We start from the raw sequence: 7819 nt of genomic DNA on the forward strand, positions 1-7819 counted from the left end.
ATTATGTCGAGTATAGTGAGATTTAATTGGGCATTACGACAAAGTACATAGACCGCTATCCAGCATGCATGTATGCCTAAAAAGTCCACCTTCAGGTTATCATCCGAACCCCCTCCAGTATTAAGTTGCTAACAACAGACAATTGCATTAAGTATTGCGCGTAATGTAATCAATAACTACATCCTCGGACATAGCATCAATGTTTTATCCCTAGTGGCAACAAGCACATCCATAATCTTAGAGATTTCCGTCACTTCCCGCATTCACGGAGACATGAACCCACTATCAAGCATAAATACGCCCTCTTGGAGTTACAAGCATCTACTTGGCCAGAGCATCTACTAGTAACGGAGAGCATGCAAGATCATAAACAACACATAGATATAAATTGATAATCAACATAACAAGTATTCTCTATTCATCGGATCCCAACAAACACAACATATAGAATTACAGATAGATGATCTTGATCATGTTAGGCAGCTCACAAGACCCGACAATTAAGCACAATGAGGAGAAGACAACCATCTAGCTACTGCTATGGACCCATAGTCCAGGGGTAGACTACTCACACATCACTCCGGAGGCGACCATGGCGGTGTAGAGTCCTCCGGGAGATGATTCCCCTCTCCGGCAGGGTGCCGGAGGCGATCTCCTGAATCCCCCGAGATGGGATTGGTGGCGGCGGCGTCTCTGGAAGGTTTTCCGTATCGTGGCTCTCGGTACTGGGGGTTTCGCAACGAAGGCTTTAAGTAGGTGGAAGGGTAGGTCAGGGGGCGACGCGAGGGGCCCAGGAGGCAGGGCGGCGCGGCCAAGGGTGGGGCCGCGCCGCCTGCCCTCCTGGCCACCTCGTGGCCCCACTCCGTTGACTCTTCGGTCTTCTGGAAGCTTCGTGGCAAAATAGGACCCTGGGCGTTGATTTCGTCCAATTCCGAGAATATTTCCTTACTAGGATTTCTGAAACCAAAAATAGCAGAAAACAGACAAGCGGCACTTCGGCATCTTGTTAATAGGTTAGTTCCAGAAAATGCACGAATATGACATAAAGTGTGCATAAAACATGTAGATATCATCAATAATGTGGCATGGAACATAAGAAATTATCGATACGTCAGAGACGTATCAGCATCCCCAAGCTTAGTTTCTGCTCGTCCCGAGCAGGTAAATGAGAAACAAAGATAATTTCTGGAGTGACATGCCATCATAACCTTGATCATACTATTTGTAAGCATATGTAGTGAATGCAGCGATCAAAACAATGTATATGACATGAGTAAAGAACTGAATCATATAGCAAAGACTTTTCATGAATAGTACTTAAAGACAAGCATCAATAAGTCTTGCATAAGAGTTAACTCATAAAGCAATAATTCAAAGTAAAAGCATTGAAGCAACACAAAGGAAGATTAAGTTTCAGCGGTTGCTTTCAACTTGTAACATGTATATCTCATGGATATTGTCAACATAGAGTAATATAATAAGTGCAATAAGCAAGTATGTAGGAATCAATGCACAGTTCATACAAGTGTTTGCTTCTTGAGATGGAGAGAAATAGGTGAACTGACTCAACATAAAAGTAAAAGAAAGGTCCTTCAAAGAGGAAAGCATCGATTGCTATATTTGTGCTAGAGCTTTGATTTTGAAAACAAGAAACAATTTTGTCAACGGTAGTAATAAAGCATATGTATCATGTAAATTATATCTTAAAAGTTGCAAGCCTCATGCATAGTATACTAATAGTGCCCGCACCTTGTCCTAATTAGCTTGGACTACCGGGATTATCGCAATGCACATGTTTTAACCAAGTGTCACAAAGGGGTACCTCTATGCCGCCTGTACAAAGGTCTAAGGAGAAAGCTCGCATTGGATTTCTCGCTATTGATTATTCTCAACTTAGACATCCATACCAGGACAACATAGACAACATATAATGGACTCCTCTTTTATGCATAAGCATGTAGCAACAATTATTTTTCTCATATGAGATTGAGGATATACGTCCAAAACTGAAACTTCCACCATGGATCATGGCTTTAGTTAGCGGCCCAATGTTCTTCTCTAACAATATGCACGCTCTAACCATAAGGTGGTAGATCGCCCTTACTTCAGACAAGACGAACATGCATAGCAACTCACATGATATTCAACAAAGTGTAGTTGATGGCGTCCCCAGGAACATGGTTATCGCACAACGAGCAACTTAATAAGTGATAAAGTGCATAAGTACATATTCAATACCACAATAGTTTTTAAGCTATTTGTCCCATGAGCTATATATTGTAAAGGTGAAGAATGGAAATTTAAAGGTAGCACTCAAGCAATTTACTTTGGAATGGCGGAGAAATACCATGTAGTAGGTAGGTATGGTGGACACAAATGGCATAGTGGTTGGCTCAAGTATTTTGGATGTATGAGAAGTATTCCCTCTCGATACAAGGTTTAGGCTAGCAAGGCTATTTGAAACAAACACAAGGATGAAACGGTGCAGAAAAACTCACATAAAATACATATTGAAAACATTATAAGACTCTACACCGTCTTCCTTGTTGTTCAAACTCAATACTAGAAATTATCAAGACTTTAGAGAGACCAAATATGCAAACCAAATTTTAGCATGCTCTATGTATTTCTTCATTAATGGGTGCAAAGTATATGATGCAAGAGCTTAAACATGAGCACAACAATTGCCATGTATCACATTATCCAAGACATTTTAGCAATTACTACATGTAGCATTTTCCAATTCCAACCATATAACAATTTAACGAAGAAGAAACTTCGCCATGAATACTATGAGTAAAGCCTAAGGACATACTTGTCCATATGCAACAGCGGAGCGTGTCTCTCTCCCACACAAAGAATACTAGGATCCATTTTATTCAAACAAAACTAAAAAACAAAAACAAACCGACGCTCCAAGCAAAGTACATAAGATGTGATGGAATAAAAATATAGTTTCAGGGGAGGAACCTGATAATGTTGTCGATGAAGAAGGGGATGCCTTGGGCATCCCCAAGCTTAGACGCTTGAGTCTTCTTGATATATGAAGGGGTGAACCACCGGGGCATCCCCAAGCTTAGAGCTTTCACTCTCCTTGATCATGTTGTATCATCTCCCTCTCTTGATCCTTGAAAACTTCCTCCACACCAAACTTAGAACAACTCATTAGAGGGTTAGTGCACAATCAAAAATACACATGTTCAGAGGTGACATAATCATTTTTAACACTTCTGTACATTGCACAAAGCTACTGAAAGTCAATGGAATCGAAAAATCCATCGAACATAACAAAATAGGCAATGCGAAATAAAAGGCAGAATCTGTCAAAAACAGAACAGTTCGTATTGACGAATTTTATTGAGGCACCAGACTTGCTCAAATGAAAATGCTCAAACTGAATGAAAGTTGCGTACATATCTGAGGATCACTCACGTAAATTGGCATAATTTTCTGAGTTACCTACAGAGAATTTTGCCCAGATTCGTGACAGCAAAGAAATCTGTTTCTGCGCAGTAATCCAAATCTAGTATGAACTTTACTATCAACGACTTTACTTGGCACAATAAAACACTAAACTAAGATAAGGAGAGGTTGCTACAGTAGTAAACAACTTCCAAGACACAAAATAAAAACAAAGTACTGTAGTAAAAACATGGGTTGTCTCCCATAAGCGCTTTTCTTTAACGCCTTTCAGCTAGGCGCAGAAAGTGTGTATCAAGTATTATCAAGAGACGAAGTGTCAACATCATAATTTGTTCTAATAATAGAATCAAAAGTTAACTTCATTCTCTTTCTAGGGAAGTGTTCCATACCTTTCTTGAGAGGAAATTGATATTTTATATTACCTTCCTTCATATCAATGATAGCACCAACAGTTCGAAGAAAAGGTCTTCCCAATATAATGGGACAAGATGCATTGCATTCAATATCCAAGACAACAAAATCAACGGGGACAAGGTTATTGTTAACGGTAATGTGAACATTATCAACTTTCCCCAAAGGTTTCTTTGTAGAATGATCAGCAAGATTAACATCCAAATAACAATTTTTCGGCGGTGGCAAGTCAAGCATATTATAAATTTTCTTAGGCATAACAGAAATACTTGCACCAAGATCACATAAAGCATTACAATCAAAATCATTGACCTTCATCTTAATGATGGGCTCCCAACCATCCTCTAGCTTTCTAGGAATAGAAGCTTCGCGTTCTAGTTTCTCTTCTCTAGCTTTTATGAGAGCATTTGTAATATGTTTCGTGAAAGCCAAATTTATAGCACTAGCATTAGGACTTTTAGCAAGTTTTTGTAAGAACTTTATAACTTCAGAGATGTTGCAATCATCAAAATTCAAACCATTATAATCTAAAGCAATGGGATCATCATCCCCGATGTTGGAAAAAATTTCAGTAGTTTTATCGCAGGCAGTTTCAGCAGTTTTAGCAGTTTCAGGCAGTTTCTCGCGCTTTGCATTAGAAGTGGAAACATTGCTAACACCAATTCTTTTGTTATTAATAGTAGGAGGTGCAGAAACTTGTGTAGCATTAGCATTACTAGTGGTGGTTATAGTCCAAACTTTAGCTATATTATCTTCTTTTTCATTTTCTTCTCTTTCCCACCTAGCACGCAATTCGGCCATCAATCTTATATTCTCATTAATTCTAACTTGGATGGCATTTGCTGTAGTAGTAATTTTATTATGATGATTTTCATTAGGCATAACATTCGATTTCAAAAGATCAACATCAGCAGCAAGACTATCGACTTTAGAAGCAAGTATATCAATTTTCCCAAGCTTTTCTTTAACAGATTTGTTAAAAGCAGTTTGTGTACTAATAAATTCTTTAAGCATGGCTTCAAGTCCAGGGGGTGAATTCCTATTATTGTTGTAAGAATTACCATAAGAATTACCATAGCCGTTGCCATTATTATAAGGATATGGCCTATAGTTGTTACTAGAATTGTTCCGGTAAGCATTGTTGTTGAAATTATTATTTTTAATGAAGTTTACATCAACATGTTCTTCTTGGGCAACCAATGAAGCTAACGGAACATTATTAGGATCAACATTAGTCCTATCATTCACAAGCATAGACATAATAGCATCAATCTTATCACTCAAGGAAGAGGTTTCTTCGACATAATTTACCTTCTTACCTTGTGGAGCTCTTTCCGTGTGCCATTCAGAGTAATTGATCATCATATTATCAAGAAGCTTTGTTGCTTCACCAAGAGTGATGGACATAAAGGTACCTCCAGCAGCTGAATCCAATAGGTTCCGTGAAGAAAAATTCAGTCCTGCATAAAAGGTTTGGATGATCATCCAAGTAGTCGATCCATGGGTTGGGCAATTTTTAACCAAAGATTTCATTCTTTCCCATGCTTGTGAAACATGCTCAGTATCCAATTGTTTAAAATTCATTATGCTACTCCTCAAAGATATAATTTTAGCAGGGGGATAATATCTACCAATAAAAGCATCCTTGCATTTAGTCCATGAATCAATACTATTCTTAGGCAGAGATAGCAACCAATCTTTAGCTCTTCCTCTTAATGAGAAAGGGAACACTTTTAATTTTATAATGTCACCATCTACATCTTTATATTTTTGCATTTCACACAATTCAACAAAATTATTGAGATGGGCAGCAGCATCATCAGAACTAACACCAGAAAATTGCTCTTGCATAACAAGATTCAGTAAAGCGGGTTTAATTTCAAAGAATTCTGCTGTAGTAGCAGGTGGAGCAATAGGTGTGCATAAGAAATCATTATTATTTGTGGTTGTGAAGTCACACAACTTAGTATTTTCAGGAGTACCCATTTTAGCAGTAGTAAATAAACCAAACTAGATAAAGTAAATGCAAGTAACTAATTTTTTTGTGTTTTTGATATAGCAAACAAGATAGTAAATAAAGTAAAACTAGCAACTAATTTTTTTGTATTTTGATTTAGTGCAGCAAACAAAGTAGTAAATAAAACTAAGCTAGACAAAAACAAAGTAAAGAGATTGGGATGTGGAGACTCCCCTTGCAGCGTGTCTTGATCTCCCCGGCAACGGCGCCAGAAAAATTGCTTGATGGCGTGTACAGCACACGTCCGTTGGGAACCCCAAGAGGAAGGTGTGATGCGTACAGCGGCAAGTTTTCCCTCAGTATGAAACCAAGGTTTATCGAACCGAGTAGGAGCCAAGAAGCACGTTGAAGGTTGATGGCGGCGAGATGTAGTGCGGCGCAACACCGGGGATTCCGGCGCCAACGTGGAACCTGCACAACACAAACCAAGTACTTTGCCCCAACGAAACAGCGAGGTTGTCAATCTCACCGGCTTGCTGTAACAAAGGATTAGATGTATAGTGTGGAAGATGATTGTTTGCCAGAAAACAGTAGAACAAGTATTGCAGTAGATTGTATTTCAGTATAGAGAATTGGACCGGGGTCCACAGTTCACTAGAGGTGTCTCTCCCATAAGATAAACAGCATGTTGGGTGAACAAATTACAGTTAGGCAATTGACAAATAGAGAGGGAATGACCATGCACATACATATTATGACGAATATAGTGAGATTTAATTGGGCATTACGACAAAGTACATAGACCGCTATCCAGCATGCATCTATGCCTAAAAAGTCCACCTTCAGGTTATCATCCGAACCCCTCCCAGTATTAAGTTGCTAACAACAGACAATTGCATTAAGTATTGCGCGTAATGTAATCAATAACTACATCCTCGGACATAGCATCAATGTTTTATCCCTAGTGGCAACATCACATCCATAATCTTAGAGATTTCTGTCATTTCCCCAGATTCACGGAGACATGAACCCACTATCGAGCATAAATACTCCCTCTTGGAGTTATAAGCATCTACTTGGCCAGAGCATCTACTAGTAACGGAGAGCATGCAAGATCATAAACAACACATAGATATAAATTGATAATCAACATAACAAGTATTCTCTATTCATCGGATCCCAACAAACACAACATATAGAATTACAGATAGATGATCTTGATCATGTTAGGCAGCTCACAAGACCCAACAATTAAGCACAATGAGGAGAAGACAACCATCTAGCTACTGCTATGGACCCATAGTCCAGGGGTAGACTACTCACACATCACTCCGGAGGCGACCATGGCGGTGTAGAGTCCTCCGGGAGATGATTCCCCTCTCCGGCAGGGTGCCGGAGGCGATCTCCTGAATCCCCCGAGATGGGATTGGCGGCGGCGGCGTCTCTGGAAGGTTTTCCGTATTGTGGCTCTCGGTACTAGGGGTTTCGCAACGAAGGCTTTAAGTAGGCGGAAGGGTAGGTCAGGGGGCGACGCGAGGGGCCCAGGAGGCAGGGCGGCGCGGCCAAGGGTGGGGCCGTGCTGCCTGCCCTCCTGGCCACCTCGTGGCCCCACTCCGTTGACTCTTCGGTCTTCTGGAAGCTTCGTGGCAAAATAGGACCCTGGGCGCTGATTTCGTCCAATTCCGAGAATATTTCCTTACTAGGATTTCGAAACCAAAAACAGCAGAACAATGACAGCGGCACTTCGGCATCTTGTTAATAGGTTAGTTCCAGAAAATGCACGAATATGACATAAAGTGTGCATAAAACATGTAGATATCATCAATAATGTGGCATGGAACATAAGAAATTATCGATACGTCGGAGACGTATCAATGGCGTCGGCTGACAGTTAAATTGGCGGCCTTTGAAAAAGAGACGTATTAGTAATCAATGGAGAAAGCATCAAGAAAGGGGCGGAGCACCGTAAGGATTCTTACCCAGTAAATCCTTGATGGATTCACGAAGGACACCCTCCTTCTCATCAAT

This window comes from Lolium rigidum, chromosome 3 (assembly GCF_022539505.1).
Source record: "Lolium rigidum isolate FL_2022 chromosome 3, APGP_CSIRO_Lrig_0.1, whole genome shotgun sequence".
NCBI classification, from domain to species: Eukaryota; Viridiplantae; Streptophyta; class Magnoliopsida; order Poales; family Poaceae; genus Lolium; species Lolium rigidum.